This window comes from Corvus kubaryi, unplaced genomic scaffold (assembly GCF_017639235.1).
Source record: "Corvus kubaryi isolate FWS band 111438036 unplaced genomic scaffold, C.kubaryi_AGA036_p1.0 37292, whole genome shotgun sequence".
In the NCBI taxonomy this organism is placed as follows: domain Eukaryota; kingdom Metazoa; phylum Chordata; class Aves; order Passeriformes; family Corvidae; genus Corvus; species Corvus kubaryi.
In genome coordinates, this window is record NW_024581091.1 from 538,846 (window position 1) to 549,621 (window position 10,776).

Consider the following 10,776-nt stretch of genomic DNA (forward strand, 5'->3'; position numbering starts at 1 on the left):
GGGGTTGCTGCCCGCCCCCCCTCCCCCCCCTTTCAGTGAGGTAAAAATACGATTTAATGTATCTTTTTATGATGTATGGGAATTGGAGTGATGTTTCAGTGCGTGATGTACTGGAGGGCAGGTGCTTGGTGGCCGCAGGTAAAGCCATGGCAAGGATGAGAATGTGTTGATCTCTGAGTTTGCCTTGGCATCCCGGAGCCTCTCCCCGTGCAGATTATGAGGGGACTGTTTTCTAAATCGGTTCTTTACTGACCTTTTTAGTGTTGAATTAATGCTTTTTGCACGTTTCGTGTCTTTTAGCACTAGGTGGCATTTTTTGTGGGGCTGGTGGAGTGCTGAGGGTTGCTCTTGATGCTGGGACAGGTACATGTGTTGCAAGGCTTTTCTATAAAACATAACTGTACCAAATCATTAAGTTTATACGATAAGAATAGGACTTGTGCTCCCAATAAAGAATTGGGGTGTGTTGGGCAGGGACTGGGAAGCACAGAGGTTTTTCCTGCATTAATTCCTCCAACCACTGATTTCTGTTTGCAGCAGTAAACTAGAGCTGCATCACTGATGATATCTAAGCTGTTCTTTAGGACTGAGCACAACAGGGAGCAGAACCTGGGTTCAAGTGTGTTGAAAACATAAATCTCTCAGAAAATAGCATGAAATAATGTATTATAAATGTCTTTATTTCAGTCGAGTACCTGTCACTATAGTGGTGAATATGCAGTTGTACTTAGGGAGAAAACACACAGGTGGTGCACTGGCACTCCTGGGTTAATGTTAATTTTTGCCAGGTGCTTTTGATTAGGTTCAGTTGCAGTGGATCTGTGCTGAAAAGCTGGAGCCCTGAAGCACGAGAAGCTGTGCTGACCATAGCGACCATTGTCTAGTGAGTTTCCTGATGTCCCTGGTGTAATGCTGTGCTGTCACCATGTCAGCTCATTCTGGTTTAAACTCTTTTGAAAAGTGCTGGATGGACAAATTGGAGTATAAAACACACGTGGGAAGCTTTGTGTTCCCGAGGGAAAGCTTTAGGGGTGTGCAGCTTCTGAACTACACGAATATTTCAGGTTCCCACAGAGACCTGCTGGGCCAGGGTTCTGGGGCAGGAGTGTCAGAAATTTGGCATATTCGGTGCCACCTTGAGAGTTACTTTCTTTGAAGCTCTCAAGATCAGTCTGAAATTAGGGATCATGCCCCACTAGTGACCCATGGAGGAGGACAAATGGTGTAGTTGTGTATTTTTCCTGCCCTCCACACTCCCTCGCTTTTTGCTGATACAAGTGGAGCTTTTAAATCCCAGAAGCACAGGGTCTGCAGTGCTTTACAATAACAGAGTGAGACGTGATGGATTATCCTGTTCAGGGATGCCCATGAGGGGGACAGGTCAGCTGGGACAGCCCTTCCTGCTGTGTCTTTTCCTCTCTTGGAAGAGGAAAACCCACTTGGCTTTCCCCTGCAGGGCTGACCGAGGCTGTGAGTTGCAATCCTCAGGCTTCTGGTTGTCACAGGACTGAGTGGGAGCTTCAGGCAAGCCCTGCCTTAGCCTCAGATTTTTGTCAACACCTTTAATTTAAGAAACCAATCTGGCCCACGAGTTCTAAGGATGGCAGATCAGGTCTGTTCACAGAATGAATTATTAAGCAGACAGGAGATAACAGATGAATGAACAATTGTAATGGCAAGATATAACAGGAATTCCAGAGTGCTCGTGGTAGCCGGGGACAATCCAAACAAGCCATTTCACCTGTGTTGTTACCAGCTGGCATAGATCAGGATGTTCCCCACTCCTTGAGTCAAAAAGTCATAGGAAAGATGAGATGCAAATCAGGATCAAAGAAAAGTTCATGGAGTTAATTTTTCACTTGCAGTGATTGGGAGGAGTTCAGCAGATGGGTCAGTGACTCCCTTCACTTCCATTCATGCTTCTTAGTCCAGCGTTCTCCTTCAGTCAAGTTCAGCATTTCACATATTCCTGGCTCAACATAGCTCATTCCTGGCTCAAGTGTTAGACAACTCTACAGAATACCCCAAAAATATACACGTACTCTAAAATAGTCTGGTTGCCTCAGGGGGATCAAAGGTGTGATGTAACTCAAACTGTTCCTGCCTACTCAGCGTATTACTCCAGTGGGGAATTTTATACCTCACTCTGAGGAGGTAGGAAGGGGTGCACAAAACTGATTCCACAACCGTACGAAAATTCAGGTTTCATTCAGGGAGAAACCTTTCCCACCCCCAGAGAAAAGCACAGTGAAGACACAAGCATTCTGAGGCAATACTTGCAGAAAACGCATCTGCGCCGCAGAACTGTAGAGACAGAAAAGGCACAGACACGAAGCAGCAGTTCCGTGTCTGGCCCGTGGTTGCAAACAGCGCGCTGTACTCGCTGCCGCCACACGGGGCATTGGAGGAGCAGTTTTCGAAACCCTGCGCTGATTTCAAAGCCCCGATATCATCTCTTTGCCAAGCGGACCACGGCGGTTTGGTACTTTTGATGTGGAAAGGCGGTGCCAGGTCTGGATGATTTTGTTCCAGTCTCAGCTGGCACTGGAGACACTCTGTGAGAATGCCTTGACACATCTTCCAGCTCAGTGCTGCAAAAATAGATCCTATTGTCCAGTATGCCCTAATTTACAATTTAGCTCCCCTAAGGCTGTGCTGGTGTGGATTTGGGTCGTATCTGGCCACAGGACTGTGTGGTAGCTTGAGACTGGGCAGGGTGAGCTGCTGTGGTGTCCCAGCCCTGCAGTTCTTTGTCACTGTTTGTTTCTGCAGAGAGGAAAAGCATCCCTGCTTGGCCGGTGTTTGCCTGCAAGCAGAAGAGCCCAGGCCTGAGGCTGCTCGGCGTTGGTGTAACCCACTGTCAGTGTCACCTGCTCTGGGCACAGCCACCACAGCTGCCCAGAGCCAGGAGCATCCAGCTGAGGGATCCAGGAGGATGCAGCTCTTGTTTTCAAGGAGGTAAGGGGTGGGGGTGCAGGATCTGGAAGGGGTGTTTTCCATGCAGGGGAAGAGAGGTGTCAGGGAGAACTTCAGCCCCCAGCAGCTCTGTCAGTGCTGGATGGACTCGGGGCTGGTGAGAGCACAGGGTGGGACAGGGAACCCTGGGGCTATAAACAGTTCAAATGAGCAAAGAAATGAACAGTGGAGAGCTGCACAAAACAGATGGTGGAGTTTCAGCAAGAACCAGGGAACTGGAATTTGACTTTTGGCATTGCTACATCTGGTGTCTTATCTCTAGGCATGAAATCAGAACTTGAACATGCCCACAGTGCCCTGTGGGTCGAGTTCAAGGAACTGCTGAAATGACACATGCAGCTGCCACTTGCTTCTGTGTGTGGAACCAGCTGTAATGCTGGCAGCTACATGTGAGCTGACAAATGAACACCAGGAGGCTGGAAACAACTCCCAGGAATTTGTTTTTTAAAAGCTGGGATGGACTTCTGCCCAAGTGTCTGAAAAGCTCTTTTGGCTTTACTTTATGAATTGAAAACTGAAGTGCTTGTAAAGGTGTTGGCATTTGCTTTGATGTACTTTTGGTGAGGTTTTGACTCAGTGTTGCTATTGGAGCTGCTGTTGGCTGAGCAGATGCCCCTAATTCTGATGTAAGCTCATGGTTTGGTTCACTGCTCCTCAGAGCTTGTACAGTAGATGGAATTCCAGTGGTACCTCATAGGTGGCTTGTGGTGTTCCTTAAAGGAGCATTTCTGCCTGCAGTGGCAGTTCTGGTCCCCTATGAGCTGGTGTGAGAAGCCAAGGGTTTGCAGCAGCAGGTTTGGAACGATGTTCCTGTGGCACAGACATCCCTCCCTGGCAGGTTATGGGGTTTGAGGCATTGGCTGAGAGTAGCAAAGCACTGACAGGGTCTTAGCTGTGCAGGGAACAAAACACTTAATTGGACATCCAGCCTGGGGATGTTGTGGCTTCAGGAAGAGCTCTGTGACCCTTTCCATGCCCTGTGCTGACATGGCACAACAGGCTGTGGGGCTCAGTTAGATCCATTGCTTGTTCTGAGGGGGCAGAGAACCCGTACAATGTGCGCTGAACAGAGCAAGTTGGATGTGAAGATTTGGGTCAATCTGGAAAGTTCCTTGAGCCCTAAGAATCATGGCAGGCACAGCACTAAAAACTCCAAATTAGGAATAATCAAAAGATGAACCAGTTCTCAAGAAACTCAACTTTCAGAAATATTTTTCAAGATAAAATAAGATTGAAATGAGCTTGGCAGGAAAGCCCCTGTGAAGCAAAGCACAACGAAAAGAGCTGTGAGCAGAAACACTGTGGAATTCCTGCTGCTCCTGATGTCCTGGTCTTTTCAGGTCGGCTTTGTACAGAACTGAAAGGCAATTTTCTTGCCTCTGGTGAGCTGCAGCCACATCCCCCTTGAAGAAGAAAATGTGAAGGGAGTGGCAAGCAGGAGGATGGCTTTTAGACTGGATTCCAGTTCCTCCTGGTGGGTCTGTGCTGCTTGAAGTACAAAGAAACAAAATCTTGGAGCGCCTCTTTGTTTGCTCACCTGTTCAGCTTCGAAGAGACACATTGGACATGGAATTCCAGGGAAGCTGCACTGCCTGTAGTGTTTGGATTGAGAAGCCCTTGAAGCTGTTTCCTCTCTGCTGGTTTCCCAACTTCATCTCAGTTATCTGCAACTCCAATTAATCACACATCACCTTTACTTTTCCAGGGTCTTTGCTGAAGGCACTGTAAATGTGGAAATGACTCATTCCTGCAGTTGGAATTTATTTAGAGGATCTGTTCCGGAAGACATTTCCTGTTGTATAAACTGATTTAGGAGTCCCCACACCACAACAATTGCTCCAAAAGAAGGAAAAGGAAGCCAGTACCCTGGAATTGGATGTCCCAGGCCCCTGCCAAGCACAGGGGTTGCTGCTTGGTGCTCTCCACAGTGTTTGTCCTGTACTGTCTGTTCAGTGCTTGTTCCTCACTGTTCAGTCCCAAATAATCCTGGAGGAAGAGGCCAAAACTCCCACTGTGGCTGTGGAGGATTTGTGTGCAGTGACTTGCTGGTGGAGCATGATTAAAATGCCCTAGGGTATATTACTGTGTCCCGCAGCCATAGGGAGGAGGAGAGAAGATCCAGCAGGCAGGAATTGTGCAGCAAGATTGATTTATTTAATTATTTTACATTCTTTTATAGATTTTTTTCTTCATAGTCTAATTGGACAAAGGATCAGCCACCCCTTGGGGTGATTGGCTAAAATCCTAAAACATCCATTGTCAAAATATTTTCTACTGTACTATAAACAAGATTTTTCAAGGTTGCAGGTGGCTTGGTTGTTTACACAACTCTGCTACTATCTTTTGTGAGAGAGAAAAATCTCTCACAGACTTAGAAAATAGCAAGAAAATCCTTGCTAGCAGCATTTTTGTATCCACAGAGCAGGACATGTTGCTGCAGCCCAGGTGCTGTTTTGGTGGTCCTGTATGCAGCTCTTTGCATTGGAGCTTTGTGTTTCAGCTCAGTCAAGTCCATTTCAGTGCTTAGCGTGTGTGATTTCTGTCTGTAATAAACACACTGGTCAGTTACTCCAAACTAGTTCCCTCCTTGAACTGATGGATCACAGGACTGTGACCAAATGACCTCTTATCCTGGAGCACTTCTCTTCTGCTCTCTGGAGAGAATGGTGCTGAGGTCTACGGGCAAAGGACAAAAGTAATCCAGCATCCTGGATGTCTCTTAGCTAAAGTCCAGTGCCAAAGGATAAGTCACAAGTGGGGTTTGGGATGATGATGGTTCTGTTCAAATTATGCAAAAAATACAGTAAGAAAAATTAGCATCCTTTTTATGTCTGAAAGAGATTTGAATAAAAATCCTGGAAAAGGTCTCTTATATATTTAATATGGCTGTCACCTCTCATTTTTTAAAATGAAAAGCTCCATAATGAGCAATGAGAACCACTATGTGAAAGACAAGAGCCTTTGACTTGCACAGTGGACTTAATTTTCCTTTTCTCCTCTCAAGACAGGAAAAATCATTTAATTTGGCCCAGCTATGCCAAAACCTTCGTTTTTGGTTGAGTTTGAGCAGCCAAACCCAACAGCCTCCAGCCCTGATGGCCTGCACTGGAGGACACCTGGTCCTGGCACATGCCTTGGGGTAAGTCAGAGGGACACGTTTCCCTCTTCCTGTCTGTTGGGATTAACTCATTAGGAAATGTAAGCACAGCTCTACTGTTTACTGGGATCTGGTTAAAACTCCATTTATCCTCGTGTTCAGGGATGTATGGCTTAAGGGATTGTATTGACTTGTGGATTCCAAGGACACCGGAAACAGAAGGGCGTGGGGTGCCAGAACTGTGTCACGTCAGGTTGTGTTTCCCTCTGAGGACAGACTCTCTAGGCTGAGGTGAGATTGCTGTGAGTGCTCGGATGAGCAATCCAGGGAACAGGGAGCTCTGAATTCCGGGTGCTGATGGAACCATTGCCTTAGGTCTGTTTAGTTTGTGTGAACAGAGATCTGGGCCAGAGAGCTGTTGTTGGGAACAAAGAGTGGAGTCAATCTGCTCCATGGATGTGCAGTGAAGGACTGAGTAGCAGGGAAGGGGGAGTATTTCTACTATCTATAATCTAGATAGCTGTATCAATATTTCATCCAAATCTGAGGCGGAGCAGTGAGGCTGCTGGTTGGATCTAGCCTGGGCCTCTCAGGATTAGCCTTAAACACCCCAACCAAACCCCTGAACCCTCAATGGATGTGTCAAACACTTCCACAGAAACACGAGTCAGTAGTTTTTAGAGAGGAAAAATTATTAGCAATTATTTATGATCCGTGGGGGATTTTCTTTGGAATTATCAGCCAGAGAGTGTATCAATGAAGAGCGTTTTTTTTTGGCTCTTTTTCTGGTCTGTAATTTCCTTTCTGGTTTAAATTAGTTTTGTGTGCTCCTGTTAAGGAAACAACATGTCTTTACCTTGAAGTTGGGGAGGTTTTATTTGTTTAGGGTTTTTTTTCCCAGCTGAATCAGCCCTTCCATGAATAGTCTGTGTTGTTCTACACGCTTTGCCCAGGGGTCAGAGAAAGAAGTGAAATTACATTTTATCATCTTATATTTTTCCAAACATAAGTGGGATGTTGCCTTGCCGCTCCCCAGACCACTCCAGGCACAAGGGAGTAGCTCGGAGCTGGCAGGGTTCTCTGAGAAATTCCAATATTTGAGAGGTTTAAGTAAGAATAACAACTCTGTTGTCTCTGGGTTGCAAAGATTCAGTCCTACAGTCCCAGATGAGAAAAAAAGAAACTTCTCTTATTCATGGAAGATCATCTGTTATTCCTTGTGCAGTCTTTCAATTCTGCTGTATGACTTACTGTCAGGTATCTTTCTAACAAAAGTTGATAGAAATTTAGATTTAGAATTAGATTTTGGGTCTGCTCACTACAAAATCTTGCAAAGCCTAAAGGACTGGGGTGTTGACTGCTCTCAGCAAAGGTCATTTATTAGTATGAGGTCAGATTTCCCTCAGCTCTGGGCAGGACTCTCCTGGGACCCTGCTGAAGATCAGAATTAGGGCTGTGTTTAAGACTGATCCGGGTAGGGTCAATGTTTCACACCTACAGGTAAAGGCAAGGAAAGTTTTGGGGGTAAAATCTGGGGTAACTTGTGGCAGAGCAAATGTCCACTATGTAGTAAATTGTGGAAGTCAGTCATCAAAAGATATGGAACATTTGTGGGGGGAAGCTGGAGAAAATCTCCAGGTAGGGAAGAGCAAGATGGCATTTTTGAGGAAAACTATTGTCAGTAAAATCTGAGGTAACATCTAGGGGAGAGAATGAACATTTTGAGGTCAGCTCAGGTGATCAATAGTGTCCAGGTAGGGGAATTTTTGGGGGTGATTTCTGATGTAATTTGTAGGGGAGAGCATGAATATATTGAGGTAAACAGGGAATCAGTTGTGGACAGGTAGGGAAAAATTTGGGGTAAAACTCAAGCTGCACTCCAGTAAGGTACAGTGAATATCTTGGAGGTTAGACCCTAGGTAAAATCTCTGTTTACAGGTATTCCCTGGTGTCGTTTCACCTGCCTGAATTCCTTGCAGCTCCAAGATGGGAAAACCTGGCATAACTTAGAGGGGACACAGGTGACACTTTTGGTTGAAAACCTGGTGTAATTTAGAGGGGACCCAACATGTGTTTGTGTAGGAAAATGTGAGGGGATGTGGAGGGGAGCAAGGTGGCCTTTTGAGGGAATAGCCGTGGGGAGAGAATGCACATTTTGCGTTAAAAATGAGGAAATCGATAGTGTACAGGAAGGAAAATTTGGGAGGTAAAACTTGTGGTAATCTTGAGGGTAGAGAATGATCAATTTAATGTAAAAAAATGGGGTAATGAGTAACGAAGGGAAATTTATGGGGAAAAAGCTTGAGGTACTTCCTGGGGGAGAAAATGAATATTTTGAGGGAAAGACAGGCAGGGAATATTTTGGGGGTAAAACCTGAGGTAATAACTAGGGGAGAGAATGAACATCTTGAGGTGAACTGAGGTAATCAGTAGTGCAAAAGTAGGGATATATTTGGGGTAAAACTTGAGAAAATCTCCAGGGTAGAGAATGAATATTTTGAGGTAAAACTGAGGTAATCAGTAGTGGACAGGTAGGGAAAATCTTGGTGAAATTTGTGATAACCTGTAGCAGAGTAAATGAACATTCTGAGTTAAGAGTTAGCTAGTCAGTCACACACATTAGGGGAATATTTGTGGCCAAAAACTGAGATAATCTCTAGGGTAGAGAATGAACATTCTGAGGTAAGCAGATGGAATCTGTAGTGGACAGGCAGAGAAAATTTTAGGGGTAAAATTGAGGTCATGGGTAGAGGACAGAAAAAAAAATTGAGGTAAATACGAGGTAAAAAGTACTGGATGAGTAAGGAAAATTTCGGGGGAAAATCCTGAGGTAATCTGTAGTGGACAGAATGAATATTTGGGCTAAAATAGAGGTAATTAGTGGGTTTTTTTGGTGGGAAAAATCTAAGTAATCTATCGGGACAAAATGAATGTTTTGGAGTTCAAATCTGAGTTAACCTGTAGAAGAGAGACTGAAAATCCTGAGGTAAAAATGAGGGAGTCATTAGCAGATAGGCATGGAAAATTTGGGTACTAAAGCTTGAGGTCATGTGTAGGGGAGAGAATGAGCATTGTGAGGTAAAATGAGGTAATTAATAGTAACAGGTAGGAAAAATCTTGGGTGCTGAGTCTGAGGTAGTCTGCAGATTAAAGAAGGAAAATTTTGAGGCAAACTGAGGTAATCAGTAGTGTACTGGCAAGGTGAAGTTTTGGCTTTAAAAACTGAGATAATCTGTAAGGGACAAAGACTATTTCGATGGATAACCTGAAGTAATCTGTAAGGGACAGAATGAATATTTTAGGGATTAGAGGTAAATAGTGGGGGGTTTTTGGTGGAAAAATCTAAGTCATCCATAGGGGACAAGATTAACATTTTGAGGGTAAAACTTGAGGTAATTTTTAGTGGACTGAATGAACATTTTGAGGTGCTAAGGAGGTTGCCAGTGGTGAACATGTCAGGATAATTTTGGGGCGAAACTTGAGCTGCTCTGTGGAGTACAATGAATATTTTGGAGGGAAAATGTCAGGCCATCTGTAGGGGCCAGTCCTGATCTGTGCCCTCTGCAGTGGGGGGAATAATTCCTCCCTGGAGAGCACTGTGGTGGCAGAGGGGTCACACACAGAGTCCGGCTTTTCTCCTGTGCTCAGTCCCGCGATCTCTGGGTGTCACAGCTCCCCACGCCGGGCTCTGTCCTGTAAATGTGCTCAGGCAGGGCTTAACCACGTTGGCCCAAGTTGTGTTGGCACAGACTGGGGCCAGAGGTGAAGGTCAATCCAAAGCAAACCCTGCCTGACTTCTAAATCCCAGGGTAAGTTCTATAAGCTGCCAAGTGAGGGAATAGAAACACATAAACATGGAACCAAGAGCATTAACGAGGTTCCTGGGAATCCATTACATTGTTTTCATAGAATTTCTAACAGCTTTTGAAGCTTTTTATGGCGACAATGTATTTCTTCCTTTGGATTTTTCACCCTGTAGGATTTGGGGTTTGGGGTTTTAACTCCCTCATGGTGGCCCTGATGCTGCTCAGGAGCCGGTAGGAAAAGCAGAGTCAGAGTTCCTTGGCAGGCAGAGGTGTTTTCCCCCAGGCTGGACAGGTGGGATCTGCTTTGGCTCCTTCTGGAACCTGCTGGAAGTAGAGAAGCACAACCCAAATCTCCACACTGTGGGTGGAGTCGTGGGATCTAAACCAGCACAAACGGATACCCCAAAATGAACCACGAGAGAACGGGACCAAGTAAGGGTCACTGTCACTATGGAAAGGCAAAAGGAATTGTACCTATAGCCCAGAATTCCATGCTGAATTCCTGCTGGAATAGCCTCACAGTGCCTTATGGAGTGTGGATATTCACATGCTGAGCCGCCCCTTTAACACCAGGTTTGTCAGGAGCCAGCAAACATCCATCCAAAGAAGTTTTGTGGGATCACAACAAGGACAGGCTTATATTCCATAGAATTTTATTTATAACCCTCTCCCCCAGCTCCACTGGTGTCCCTGTGGGGGATTTTACTGAGTTCCCTGGAATTCAGCTGATTTTCACCCACCCTGAGGCTGGGCTCCATCTGATATTTTAAAGCAGGAGAAGGCAGTGGCCAGGTGAGCTCCTGGCCTGTGGTGAGGCAGCCCCTGTGCCCAGGTGAGGACATCCATGTTTTTGGGGCTGTTTTGGGTATCATCACGGTGATGCTTTGTGCAGACCCT